The 14,823-nt window shown below is 44.2% G+C and overlaps 2 non-coding genes across 2 annotated transcripts; one reads left to right on the plus strand and one right to left on the minus strand.

Moving 5' to 3' along the window:
• Window positions 1-8,945: 8,945 nt before the first annotated feature.
• On the minus strand, window positions 8,946-9,033 carry trnay-gua (transfer RNA tyrosine (anticodon GUA)). Its single transcript is given in 2 exon segments — window positions 8,946-8,981; window positions 8,997-9,033. It is a non-coding gene; the product is annotated as a tRNA-Tyr (tRNA).
• A 4,071-nt stretch (window positions 9,034-13,104) lies between these two features.
• trnar-ucu (transfer RNA arginine (anticodon UCU)) lies at window positions 13,105-13,197 on the plus strand. Its single transcript has 2 exons — window positions 13,105-13,141; window positions 13,162-13,197. It is a non-coding gene; the product is annotated as a tRNA-Arg (tRNA).
• Window positions 13,198-14,823: the final 1,626 nt, after the last annotated feature.

The following is a 14,823-nucleotide window of genomic DNA, read 5'->3' on the forward strand; positions in this document are numbered from 1 at the left end:
CAGCAAACAGAGAAGCAGAGGCTCCTGTTCTGATCTATCCTCACATCTGATTGTCTTGCTTTGACCTTTAAAATGTGCACTGTTGACTGTTCACTCTTCCTAACACAATTAAAGACCTGTGGAAAAAAGTCGGTACCGGGAGTTTAGTTCAGTGGTAGCACGCACATACTCTATGAAGCTTCGTTTTCAATAGCAGGCGTCTCCACTCTGGATTCTTTTTAAACGCGATATTTTTCCTTCCTCGTGTGACTTCCCTCGTGTGTGAATTTCAGGGAGACACATAAAGCCTTTGTCTGATTTAAAGAGACATTTTTTTTAAAACCAGACAAAACGAAAGACGTAGTAATTAGACACATGTAAAAAACACATGAATCTAATTGAGAACATGTGGACCGGGGCGATGCTTTACTAGTAGCGGCTCTGTGCTCACTGTAGTGCAGTTGAGTAAGGAGCTAGTAGGGCCAGTGGCGCAATGGATAACGCATCTGATTTTGGTTTGATTCCTGCCTGGCTCGTGAAGCTTTTAAACCACGCTACTCAACACTGTCACCTAGTGCGTGCGGTCCTACACAACCTTACTATTGACTGGATGAGTCTCCAGTTCTTTCCACACATTCTGCCTGTTTCACCACCATTATTGTAGGACAACAGCCACAGATATGAGAAGAGATACTGTTCTGAACAACTGTCTTAAATAATCACGTTGATAAAGGTGACAATACGTTTTTTTTCTTTAACGTAACCTTACATTTGCCTATAAAGTTCACATTATTTTCTGTAGCCACAGATCGCCAATATTTCTGCTGTCTCCTGAGAAACACAAGTATAGAGTTCAAACACAATAAATAATACCACAAATCTATTCAGTTAACACCCAGATGAGACAGAACAGATGTAAGACTTACACCCCCTTAAAATATGTATTTCCTTAATTTCAGTTCTCTTCCCTCCCCAGGATACCTGCAAATTCACTATCACATATTAAAGGCTGTACATGCATTACCTGTAATAGAGCTACTAATAAAGATATACGTTAAAGTTAATTATTAATAAATAATACTATTATTCATAAAGATGTGTATTCATTAGATTCATTGTGAATAGTTGTGGTGTCTGGAAAGCAACGCCAAGGGGCAGTGATTCATCAAATATACGAATTGTAACACCCTCGCCCGGTGGTGAAGAGGAAGTGCCCCTAGACACTCATAGTACTGCTGGGCAGGCTGGGAGTTGTAGCCGGGGAGAGTCTGAGGGTCAGCTCGATGACCAGCAGCTGACCCTGCATATGTAAATAGTGTTATAGTAGTTCTAGTGTCCTGTGTAGTCTTATAAGTGTATAGCTTGTTGTTAAGTAATTACCACCCTAAAGATGTTTACGTGCTCCGTCAGTCTCCTCATGTGTGTGTATATTCTGTGTTTGGTTTTGTGTGGTTGATAAAGAATAAAGCTATCGCTTGGTTCATTTATCTCGTCTCCATTGGTCCTTTGTCCTGAAAAGAACCTGTAAACGCTACATTGGTGTCAGAAGCGGGCAGGATGGACAAACCGTGGCAGACATTAACCGATTCTGTCAAGCGCTGGCTGACTCTAAAAGAGACCGAACCCACCGGCAGCGCACATATGGAGCCTGAGCAACTCCTGGGTGCGACAGGTGGCCACAGCCCTTACCAGGGCTACTCAGTAGTGGTTCTGCCGGTAGAATTGGGGCAACTGGCCAGCGGATACCCCTGAGAGAAGATATCCTCAAGCCGCAGCCATCCAGCAATACCCACACTCATCAGTCTCTACGACTGGGAAGCGCCTTATTAAACCTAAGGCAGTTCCAGCTCGCGGCCCGAACAAATGGCTGGAACCGGGCGGAGGTAGCCAGCCACTTGGCTGTGGTGCTGGAAGGAGCAGCCTGCCAGGTGCTCCTGGATGTCCCGGAGGAGGACCGAGGAGAATATGCTGCACTGGCAGCAGCTCTCCGGCTTCTCTTCAGCGTGGAGGAGGCGCCGGACCTGATGCAAGAGAGACTGGCCCTGCGGCGGCGCCGACCAGGAGAGCGACTGGGCTTGGTCGCCTCTGATGTCATGTTCCTCGCCCGCCGAGGATACCCAGCTTTCCTCCAGGAGGTGCAGCGGGAGATGGCTCACCTGAGGAGCTGCAGCGCCACGTACAGCTGGCCGCGCCGGCCTCGCTGGGGCAGGCCTTGGCCCTTGCTACATGGGCTGAGGCCGTGTTTGGGGTGGCTGGGTGCTGGTTTTGGTTTTGCCAACGCTGTGGAAAGAGGGGACACCGAGCCCGGGACTGCCGGGCCCTAAAGCCTCGCACACTTAGATCGGTATCAGGAAACGGGAACGGGGCGGCTCAGCGCGGGGATGGCCGCCCTTGGAAGATCTCAACCCCAGCTCCGGAGAGCACTGTGAAGACCGGCGCCCCTCACGCCACCGTGGGGCGAGTTGGCTGTAGCCGGGGCCTGTACCTCCACTGCCGAATCGAGGACCAACCCTGCCTGGCCCTGCTCGACACCGGTTCATTGGTAACCCTACTCCGGCCTGGCATCCTCCCCGACACCGATGGCACCACCCCCCCCAGGATGGGAGGCCTCCGGCCTGCGGCTAAGGACCGTGACGGGACAGCTTGCCGCAGTCCGGGGGAAACAGGTGCTTGCCTTCCGTCTAGGTGCAGCGATGGTGCGCCACCCCTGCTACCTCGCACCCATCCAGGAGGACTGCATTCTGGGGCTGGACCTACTGCAGCGAGTGGGGGCCAGTTTGGACTTGAGCCGGCAGGAGTTGGTGTGGCAGGGGGAGCGACTTCACCTGGTGGAGGGCAGGCCCGGCGAAAGCCGAGGGACGCTGGAGCCGGGGGAAAAAGAGGCAGTGGCGGTGGCGGCAGACCGGGCCTGTGAGCTGGGGAGCGAGCGTGCCAGATCCTGCTCCTGAGTCGGCCGGGAGGCCAGACAAGGCGGCGGCGGTTGCGAGAAAGGGAGGCGCGCCGTTGAGGAACTCTACCAACACGACATCGAGACTGGTGACGCTCTGCCCATCCGCATCCCACCTGGACGTATGGCTCACACCAAGCGGACTGCCGCCGAGGAAAAGATCCGGGAGATGGCCGCAGCGGGAGTGATTGAGCCCTCTGTGCCAGCTGTACTGGTCCAAAAAAAAGAAGGCTCGTGGAGGTTCTGCGTAAACTACCGCAAGCTGAACGAGGTCACCTGGAAGGATTCCTACCCCCTGATGAGGATAGACGATGCCAAGGACTACATCACCGGGTCGACCTGGTTCAACTCCCTTGACCTCCGCTGTGGCTACTGGCAGGTACCGCTCGCTCGAAGCCTCTGGCAGTTTACTGCCTTTGGCCTGTGCAATGCCCCGGCGACTTTCAAGAGGCTGATGGAGAGGGTGCTGGCATCGGTCCTGTGGAACCAGTGTGTGCTGTATCTGGACGATCTGCTGGTTCATGCCCAGGGTTTTGACAAGGCCTTGACAAACCTCCAGGCGGTGCTGGCCTGCATCCGCCGTGCTGGCCTGAGGCTCAATCCCTGCAAGTGCGAGCTCCTGAGGCAGGAGGTGACCTTCCTGGGACATGTTGTTGGACTGTGAGGGGTGGCTACAGACCCAGGTAAGGTCGCCTCAATGAGTGGTTGGCCGACCCCCCGCACTGTCGCGGAGCTGTGCAGCTTTCTGGGGTTTGTCCGGGACTTTGCCAGCATCGCTCCCCCGCTGCACCGCCTCACCGACAAGGGCCGCCGTTTCGACTTGGACTCGGGCTGCGAGACGGCTTTCAGCCGGTTACGTGTAGCTCTGGTGGGGGCCCCTGTGCTAGCCTACCCCGATCCGTGGTTACCGTATATCCTGGATACCGACGCGAGTGACTCGGGGGTGGGCGCGGTGTTGGCTCAGGAGGGGCCAGATGAGGAGCGTGTAGTTGCCTACTACAGTCGGGCTTTGACTAGGGCTGAACAGAACTACTGCGTGACCCGTCATGAGCTGCTGGCGGTGATGGCGGCGGTCCACCACTTCAGGCCGTACCTGTTCAGGACCCTGTTCCGGTTGAGGACCGACCATGCGTCCCTCACCTGGCTGCTCCACTGTAAGGAGCCAGAGGGGCAGATTGTGCGATGGATAGAGGTCCTGCAGGAATCCTGCAGGATGTTTTCCAGGCTAGGGGTGCCGGAGGAGTTACACAGTGACCAGGGGCGTAACTTCGAATCCCAGGTCTTCGCCAGAGTGTGCCAGCGCCTGGGGATCTCGCGGACCACCCCACTGCATCCCCAGAACGACAGGTTGGTGGAGTGGTTTAATCGGACTTCAATTGGTTTGACGAGTTCTGCTGTGTTTTTGTGGTTAAGGCAATAGACTTGAAGTCCATCGGGGTCTCCCCGCGCAGGTTCAAGTCCTGCCGACTACGACAATCTCCTTATGTCATCGTGTGCCTGCATAAAAATGGAAACGCACTGCTATACTTTTAAAATGCAAAATTGCTTGAAACCGCTGCCTTGGAAACAAATTCTTCAGCGTCCACGAATGACATTTCACAGCTGAAAACAGATAAGGATGCTTTTAGCATTCGTGTGTCTTGTGCCCTACTTCCAGCCTTTAAAAACCTAATTAGTAAAGCTGAAAGAACCGACTCCATGGGTGTTGGTTGTGCACAAGGAGGAGCTGTGACAATAGCAGAGCAGGAGTGAGGATGGCGCAGATGGAAACTCGTTTTCATGCACTCCTCTGGAAGGAATTAAAATAAAAGTCAAAACCCGAAAAGTAGTAGCCATAAGAGTAAATGCCTCCTAACAGCTAGCAAGCGCTCCTAGTTAGTGTCATGGTGTGTATCCCTGCCTGTCACGCAGGAAACTGGGGTTTGATTACCGAGGGGGAGACAGGTAGTGTTTTTACAATCAGATTTCAATCTCTAATGCTGTGTGTGAGAGTTTATGTAACTTTCCTTTTCTCACATTTTCTGACAACTATTCCAAATGGGCGCCCTGTCAACTCCTAATACTTTTCAAAAACCTACCTGCATGTTTGATTATTTTTATTTTAAAAAAGTTCAATATTGATCATATCTAAAGAAATTAATGATCACGAACAAAAAAAAGGGCTGAAGATGGGAGTCGCTCTTGAATTAGAGCTGGGTGACACGGGCTTCTGTTCTGATATGGTTGTACGAGAAGAAGAGGAATCGCCTTTCTCCTATGGAGCATGAGCTGAATCAGGAGTGAGACATTTCGCGTGTTCATGCATATGTCAATGCATTAACCTATATCGTGTACCGGCGAGGCTTATTAATAAGGCAGAATTAAGTGTTTCTGAGCTTCCCAAATGAGGCCCCATTTCTCTGTTCATCTCTGTGGTGCAGCCACAGAGAAACTATTCATGCAAGATGTTTTCTTTTGATAAGGACAGCTCCCAAAGGGGGATGCACTTAGCTAAGCCTGGCTATCATGATCAATGGTCATCCATTGGCGCCTATCTGTCTAGGGAGTGCCAGTTGGACATCTGGACTGCATTACTAAGTGTCAGGACTAAGTGACTCATATCTCACCTTGATCAACCAATCAGGAACTGGTAGGGCCGAGTAACCCACGTGGGACTCTGATGCCCATGGAACTTTCAGCCAATCAATGAGCTGAAGTTCCTCCAGGTAAAAACAGGCAACACAGAGAGCCTGTGAGATTCAGATTCAGATTCAGATTCAGTAAGATTCAGTAAGATTCTGGAGGGAATTCTGTGGACTGTTCTAAAGGGAATTCAAAGGAGAATTCCAGGGCAGGACGGCCTATGAGCAGAAGGCTCCCAAGGGCAGGACATTCTCGCAACGCGCCTCCTGACCATCCTGAGACTCAGCCCGGACAACCACGGAACGGCCAGTGTGTCCGAGTGCCAGAACTTTCCTTTGTTCTAAGAGTCTAGAGTGGAGGTTGCCAGAGAGTAACCAGCAGCAGGCCTCATGAACAGGTCGGAACTGTGGAAAGCTGAATCACTATTCAGAACTAGCTCTTCATCAGGAACGAACCGGTCCTCTTCCTGACTTGCTGGGACCCACAGTCATCTTTTCTCCTGTGCACAAACTTTGCTAGTTAAAGCCAACAATGAGCATCAGCAGCGCACCGTCGCAAGCCGCACAGCACAGCCTGGCACGGAGCCAGAGAGCGCGGATTGGACAGCAACAGCCTGCAACATTTTCTTTGTGCCCGCAGGAGATCTGAATCCCCAAAGATTGGATGAGTATTCAACTTCAATGCATTACAGCTTGAGAATTCAATTGTTATCCCAACCAGTTGATATCAATTTAATTCCTAAGAGTTATGTACTTGTTTTGAGTATCTAATGTAGAAGTTGTAACCAAGTTCACTTTACGAAACGGTCTTAATGAATGATATACTGAACGTATGTCCTCTTGATATGTGTAACTCTTTGTAACTGACCGAATATACCTTTTGTATTCTGATAACCCTCTCAATAAGATCTGTTAGGTTTATATGCATATTCTATGTATTAATAAATGTATCCTCGTGTATTAGTACCTGTGTGTGAGCGTTGTTTGAGTTATATCGCATGGTTGGATTCTAAAGCCATCAAAAGAATCAACTTTGTGATTTACTGCTACAATTAATAATTGTCTCAGTAAATGCCCAAACCCTACAGAACTGGTGCCTTCAGAGAGCCACTATGATTACATATTTGGCGTCCCTGAACCGGTTTTCCCTACAATCGTAAAACTAAAACTAAATTAAAAACTAACATTAAGTTATCAGAGACTTTAAATTATATACAAAAAAGAGACAGGCAAAGTAATAATTCTACATTAAGTGTCCTAACTAATTGAAATGACCAAACTAATTGAAATGGTCTGATTCAGAGCATGTGCAGTGCACGTGCTAATTAGAACGACACCAGTACTGAACCCTCAGCACCATACTGAGCACAAGTTGAGCTGCTCTCCAACTTTGCAACCCACGGGATTTCATTCCAATGGAGCTCAGAGAAGGAGCTGATCTCCAGACAGTAGTGTTAAGTTGTCTGCAGCCTCATGCGAATTTCGACAATTTACCCAAAGTGTTTTCTATAGCTTTCAGTTGCAGTTAATTTATATAAAGGAAGGTAAATCGTTTTAACGCAACAAAAGCCAGGCAGGAGTCAAACATACAATTTCCTGACCTGAAGTCAGACGCGTTATCCATTATGCCATTGGTCTTACATCGCTCAATTGCACCATAGTGACCTCAGTGCCACTAATAGTAACACATACTGTTTTTCTGATTGAGCGCTGAGTGCAAAGGTTGAATAAGCTTTGCTCCTGCCAACGATTCGGCGTGAAAAAACACAGCATTAAAATTTCACAGACAAATGCAGCATGCCGACAAAACCAATTTTAAAAACAACTACGGCACACTACGATTCGCACTGACTCTGAAAAGTGATCACGGCAGATGTTGTTACCTGCATAACGCTGAAGGGACCAAAGAGCATTGGTGTTGGGAAGACAAAATGAGGCTTTTTTCTGCCTTGATGTTAAGCTAACAAAGTCTATCTTGAAACACCTAGTTCAGTCTCTCAACAGACTGTCAAGCAAAGTCTTTACCCATTGAACTCGCAATAGAAGGATGGTCTTAACCCACAAACGCTTAGCAGCAGCGAAATCCAAACCTATCCCTGCAAAGAAATTGGAGCACAAACCCAGCCTTAGACCACCCAGCCACACTCCCAACACCTTAGTTTTTTCAGAGAACGCTGGGTTCAGCTCTTGGTGTGCGACGCGTGAAATGAACTGCACCTTCGTTTTCCGAGATGTTTCCTATCACTTCTTTGTCAGCTCTGAATATTGTTCTTCTTTGGAGCAGGCTTCAGACCTTTTATTTTATTTATAAAGGAGGGCCATTCAGAAACAATTAGATTAATTAAATAATTATTATTATTGTAATGTAAAATGCAATAAAAAATAAAAAAATATCAAACTTTGATTCAAAATAGATTAATATAAAAACTGATAAAGCTAATGCTTTTTTCAGGGCTATAGCTGTAGCTGCGAGAAGCTTAAAAGCGCACAAGTGATCTGTCTTTCGTCAAAGTAATTGCCGGAGCAGTAAGACGCAGAGCACCATCCAGCAGCTGTAGACGATGTTCGGGGAAGAGCTAATTCTGTTTTTAGCACAGGGAGTGAGAATGAGCTCAGTCCGGCTCCGAGCAGAATCCATCCTGGTTTGGTTACAGTGCGCCTGAGGATCTTTGGATCGCAACGTAAAAAAAACAATTGCTCACATCGTGTGACTTCCACGACAGGAAGGAAAGATATCACTTAAAAAAATCAGAACTGAAGATTTGGATCCTGGGCCTCAATTTGATCAAATTATTAAAATAATAATTATTAAAATATCAAATTGTGTTTCTGCAACATTTCGTGCACAGTACGCCATTTTTATCTAAAAATAAAACAACAGTCACAACGAGAGCTTATACGCAGTCTGGGGTATATTCCCCTTTTATATTTTTGCCACTTTATATCGAACCTGTTATACTCCCAGAAGTGCACAGTAGCTTGTACAAATGTACAATTCACCACTGGTATAAACAGATGTGTGCCGTGTTTGCCTTTGTAAGCATTTGTTTAAAAAATAAGTTCACAATACGATAAAAACACAGAAAGCACAAACTTCATAATACAACGATACAAAATCAATACCAAATCATTATGCCAATTAAGTACCTATCCTTTGAAAACAGAGAACACCTTTATATCTACAAAAAACTTGACATTTGTATGTATTTTTGAATTACAAAGCAGACAGAGTAGTCCCTTAATTCAAAGATCGGATCTTGGCCAAAACAAGACAATCAGACGTGGGCTGAATTCGGAACAGGAACCTCTACTTCGTCGTTTATTGAACTTTTGATAAATGTCTGAATGAAACAGATTCGCTTTTTTAACTCTTTGATTAAAGTACACAAAAAGCACCTTCCTTCGAGCCGGAATCGAACCAGCGACCTAAAGATTCCCCACTGACTCCACTACAGTCCTCCGCTCTACCAACTGAGCTATCGAAGGGATGTCAAGCAATGCTCCCTGGCACATACTGCCCAATGTAGTGAAATGTTCCGGGTGATTTAAATCCCACTTCGACATCAAGTTTCCAACTCGTTTCCTTAGTTTTGTTTACCTTGAATTTAAGCCACGAACCAGGATTCTACTGTATAAACTTCCAGGGATATTACAAAATGTTTGATGGGGCATCAATCATTTCAGGCGGAAATTGACTCCTTTTTTTTCTCGAGGGATCATATTAAACATTTCATTAGTATCGAGAGGAGGATCACCATGAGACACAAAACAAATAGTTTCTTTCTGTCTTTATTAGAAAGTAGCGTTTGTGCTACATTCATAATATTTTCGTGGAAATAAAGAAGTTTCGAAATGTGGTTTTGAGTTAAATATTAACGTGTTCATGTAATTAGTTTGTGTTTGTCATTACTATATATATATATTGCCATGTTACTAGAATTTGTAACTGAAGTTTACTAGTTGTGTTTTTTATGATGGTTAGACATTTGTTGATTACAATATTGTATATAATGTATAATTTGAACTACATATTTTTCAGGTGTGAATAGTTGTATATTTTAAGAATAAATTTCTAAAATAAATCATTGGCTTTATTTACTAGTTTCTACACCTATAAAAATCTTTCTTTGATGTATAATAGACCTTTAACTATATATGTATAGTAGTCTTCTAAATTTATCCGTATAATAGAACTACAACCATTTATGTATAATAAACATATAATCAATTTCATATCATATAATGAATTCCCTTTAGAACAGTCCACAGAATCCTCTCCAGAATCTTACTGATCTCACTGAATCTCCCTGAATCTCTGTGTTGCCTGTTTTTACCTGGAGGAACTTCAGCTCGTTGATTGGCTGAAAGTTCCATAGGCATCAGAGTCCCACGTGGGTTACTCGGCCCTACCAGCCCCTGATTGGTTGATCAAGGTGAGATATGAGTCACTTACTCCTGACACTTAGGAATGCAGTCCAGATGTCCAACTGGCACTCCCTAGACAGATAGGCACCAATGGATGACCATTGATCATGATAGCCAGGCTTAGCTAAGTGCATCCCCCTTTGGGAGCTGTCCTTATCAGGAACCTTAAATCAGCCTGCATGAATAGTTTCTCTGTGGCTGCACCACAGAGATGAACAGAGAAATGGGGCCTCATTTGGGAAGGCTCAGAACACTTAATTCTTTCTTATTAATAAGCCTCGCCGCTACAGTAGGCATGGTGCATTTGTCTGTGAAACTTGAATGCTGTGCTTTTTCACGCAGAATCATTGGCAGGAGCAAAGCTTATTCAATCTTTGCGCACAGCGCTCTATCAGAAATACTTTGTCCAAGTTTTGAAGAGATTGTGGGATTCTCTGCACACGTTCACATCGCGTACCTCAAACAACACCACCATTCGATGGGAAATTGATTCTACTTCTTGCAGTTGTTCCTGTGGTTGCGATAGTTACAAAGTTGCACTTTCCTCCACCTTCTGCTATAGTATTCATTGGGTGAGCTTCATCAATTGGCTCAGAAAGGTCAACTGTGCTTCGGAAAAAATCAGCAGCAGTGTCTTTATTTTGTCGGTGAGTATGGCTGTCTTTTAAAGCACATGAAAAACACGAGTTTGTGGATTTCTCCAAATAGCAACGAATTCAGTTGTGCAGAGCTTTACTGCTTTCAGAGGGTCTTTTACCGACGTTGCTGAAGTAGAGAAGTGACATAATCACAAACGCAACCATTTGTGCTGGCTGTTTAACTAAGTATTAAGCTTTTTTAACTATCACATGATTTTAACTAATTTAACATCATCTCCAGAAGAGCACCTCGCACTGCTCACTGAGCTGATGTATGTGCCCATTTCTCAAAAAATTAAATATAATCTGAACTGATTTTTTTCTACTTTAAATGCTTTCCTACTCTTTTAATATTTCAGTTAAATCTTTTATTTTGAAGTACTTTCCATTGATATTAATCCTAGTCCCGATGAATGATTCTGGGACATGGTGCGTCTTGAATAATGTTCTTATAGGTTTCAGTTTGGAAAAGTGCGCTCTCCAGAAGCTACCGAAACCTCTAATGGTCACACAAAGCTTAATGCAATAGCAACGTTTGGGGTTGAAAAAGAATATAACTTGCTATGAATACGAACACTGTTCCAGGAGGCGTGTAAGGACTATTTTGGCTCAGATCACCAATTTACCTTACATTTCTACTCCATTAATATCGCTATTGAGTGCTAAAGGTAGGTCCTGGCAATAAAAAAAACAAGAAATCATGTAAGGGAAAAATGTATTTTTTTTCATGGAGAAAACCTGCACCAGGAAATGTTTTGTTTTGAAGAAGTGATTTAACATGATACATGACCTAATTTACTGGAGTAAATGCTCACACTGCAAGGTCTGCTTTACTACAAGAGAGAAGTAGAGTGAAAGATGTCATAATTTCACTGCGTTGTTCAAGAAAACATCTTTTTCTTTGAATTCTAAATCAATCAGAATTTCAAAGTGACACACAAACCCTTTGTCTGTATTAAAGAGATGATATTTTAAAACTGATAAAAATGTAGAAAACACGTTTCTCACTTAGAAATTTAGGATGGGATTATTACTATTACTAGTAATTACTAGTTGCAGTGCTGAACTCACCATGGTGCAATTCAGTTACATGATTGGCCAGTGGTTTCATGGATAACGCGTCTGATTTTGCATCATGAGATTGGAGGTTCGACTTCTACTTCTACCGGGTTCGTGTGTTTTTAAATCAGGCTACTCAGAAATAGATGTCCATTATGTGAATGAACCGCACCTGAAAGCAAACGTTGGTCGGGTTTCCTTCTTTCCAGCATGAAATAGTAAATTGTTACAAAAGCACCAGCTAATGTCCAATTAGCATTAGTCATTTTAATTAACATGAATATACTGTAAGGTCTTGATACATGGGATTGGATTTCATCCACAATTTAAAAAAGGGCAAATTATATTTATAGGCTTCAGACACATTTTAATACAAAAGTGACCTAAAACTCAATTATTCCTAAATGTGTAATTCCTGTTTTAGAAATGTTTTGGGCGGTGTGTTTTATGTAACACACAAACAGTATTCTGATTGTATTCTGTAGACCTCAGTAGCAATCGTACTGGATGTGACACGGATTCTGAAATGTTTCTTGAAAAGGTATTTAGGGTTGCTTGAATCTATAATAAAAAAGTGACCTGAAACTTCCTACCTTCCAATCACAGATGTCGCTCTCCCTATACCTGTACCTGATGTTTTGCAGATGTGCAGTTTGCCTTTACTCCTGTATTAAAAATGACCTCCGTTGTCGGTTGAAGTTGAAGGAGAACTAATTGCACAGAAAAGTATGTAACGATAAAATGTTTCTACACTTCAGAATGTCCCTTTAAATCCCTGCTCACACACATCAGTGTGGGGAGCGGGCAGGTAGAGAGCGTTTACAGATGCTCATGATGTTTCTCACGGGGTGTTACCTGCGGTAGTATCTCTTTCTGCACCTTTGGAAAGAAAAGAGCAGTCAGAACAGCCGGTCTTCTTGTCTTACAAAACAAGAAATTAAAATCAACAGGGAAATTGAACAATACAGAAATCAGCGCAGTATAAAATAGGAAGCAATCAAACAAAATGCTCAGCAAAAATCGTAGTTGAGTAAATTGGTGTAAAAAAAATATTTGTAAGCAAAGGAGAGCTCGCGCTGCACATGAAACACATCAATCATTCAGCATTTTTGAAACGTTTAATTGAATGGACAAAGAAATCCTCTCCTTAAACTTCGAAAAGGATTATCTGTTGAGCCAGCAGGCGTAACACTGCAGTTGCCCGTTTCTCACAGGTGTTTGAAGTTGTGGATAACATTTAGCAGGTTTGGCGCCGTGGCTTGGCTGGTTAAGATGCCTCACTAAAACCAGGAGACCCTTGGTGCAAATCCCAGCGGTATCTATTCGTAGACAACAGGCCACTCATTGTCAATATTTATGGAGCTTAATTTAAAGACAACAGGAGAAGCATGAGTTACAGCTTTCTGTAGCTCTTTTATAGCGCTATGTATCGGTTGGCTCTGTGGTGCAATTGAGAGCACATTGGACTTCTAGGCCTTGATAGAATGAAATCCTTCAAAGGTTGTGGGTTCAAGCCCCACCAGAGTTATGTATCACTTTGATTCAACCTTTCAAATCCTCTAGGGATTAATGTTGATCAAGTCAAATAAAGGACTTCTTAAGAGTCCACAGTTGAAAATGAACCAGCAGCCACAAGAAAGAAATTAGCACTGGACTGTGATCACATTACTCCTGTCCTGGAGTCCTTGCACTGGCTTCCTGTCCACTTCCTGTCAACTTCAAAATTCTCAAGCTCACCTATAAGGCTCTCCATAGCTTGGCACCTCAGTACCTGTCTGGGTTAACGCCCTACTCCCCACCTCACAACCTTCGCTCTTCTAACAGATTTCCTATCTGTCCCCCAGTCCATCTACACTCTATGTGTGACAGGGCCCCCAAGGATATCAGAGAGTCACCTTCTCTAAACTCCTTCAAATCCAGACTCAAAACCCTCTTCTTTAGAAGAGCCTTTAATGAACTATTCTTTACCCCTCTGTTCCTACTGTATTTAATACCACCATCTATTGTCTCCTCTAACTGTGTATTCACATCCTGCTTATCTTGTGTATTTTTTTTTAAACTTTATTGTTGTCATTCTGTAAAGCGCTTTGAAAAGCCACCTTTAAAGGCACTATATAATGTAAAGATTATTATTATTAATAATGAACAGTGTATTTAACACTGAGCACATGCGGTCCTTCTTTGCAAAGGATTGCAAAGGTTGGGAATTAGATTTTCACTCGTGTTGTTGAAGACCGTATCCTGGCTTTGTTGCAGGAAATGTCTGGATGCCATCACCGGATCAAGGAGAGAATCAGGGTTTTGGGAAGTCTTTTTGATGCCTGACACTGTGTGTTTCCTGGTTGTAACAGGTGTCATTCTGGATCTAAACAACAGAGAACACCGTTGAAATCGCTGAACTGCCTAGCGGACACTTTGTCGCCTTCTTCTGACCTGTATTTAATGCGATTCTCTGAAAACTTGGCACGTTATATCTGTGCTACCTTTATGGAGGGTACACTCATAAGAATCATAGATTCGATCACAAGCGTCAAAAAATGAGCATGAGAAAATGACATCACGCTATAAGGCTGAATGGCACAAATTCTCCTGTTACTTCTGCAGCAAATGTGTGTTTTTTGCTTCTTAACACTGAGATAGTTGGAGATATTTGGCAGCAGTGGGGTTGTAACTCACACCCCCAAAGAGACTAGAGCTTTAATCCAGCTCTAAATTAAAAACTGGGTGACTTGTAAGGGCTGGTAGGAGAGGAAAGGAATAAATGCTTCTTTTTTGGACAAAGTCTTTATCTACTAAAAGAAGGAAAGAAATATTTGATTATTATTTTTCACCAGTTGTTTTGATCAAATTATTGTAACGCAGTGCCATATTAAGGTATAATATGTACATGAACGTCATGTCTGAGTCGATGATGGCAGCTGATTATCGCTGGAGGACAGTTCATCATGAGTGGGTAAGCCTGCATAATGAGGGAGAAGAGATCGGCCTCTCTGAGGCAGCGTCCAGTGACACTAACCTTTTGTCCTACTGTTCTCTGCTAATGTAGAGGGTGAATGTTGATTTAGGTGAATGTAAGGTTTCATTCTTGTTTCAGAGCACTTTTTTTGTTGCTGAAAATTAATCTTGTGCATTTGAATGAATTCCGATATTATCA

This window comes from Lepisosteus oculatus, chromosome 14 (assembly GCF_040954835.1).
Source record: "Lepisosteus oculatus isolate fLepOcu1 chromosome 14, fLepOcu1.hap2, whole genome shotgun sequence".
NCBI classification, from domain to species: Eukaryota; Metazoa; Chordata; class Actinopteri; order Semionotiformes; family Lepisosteidae; genus Lepisosteus; species Lepisosteus oculatus.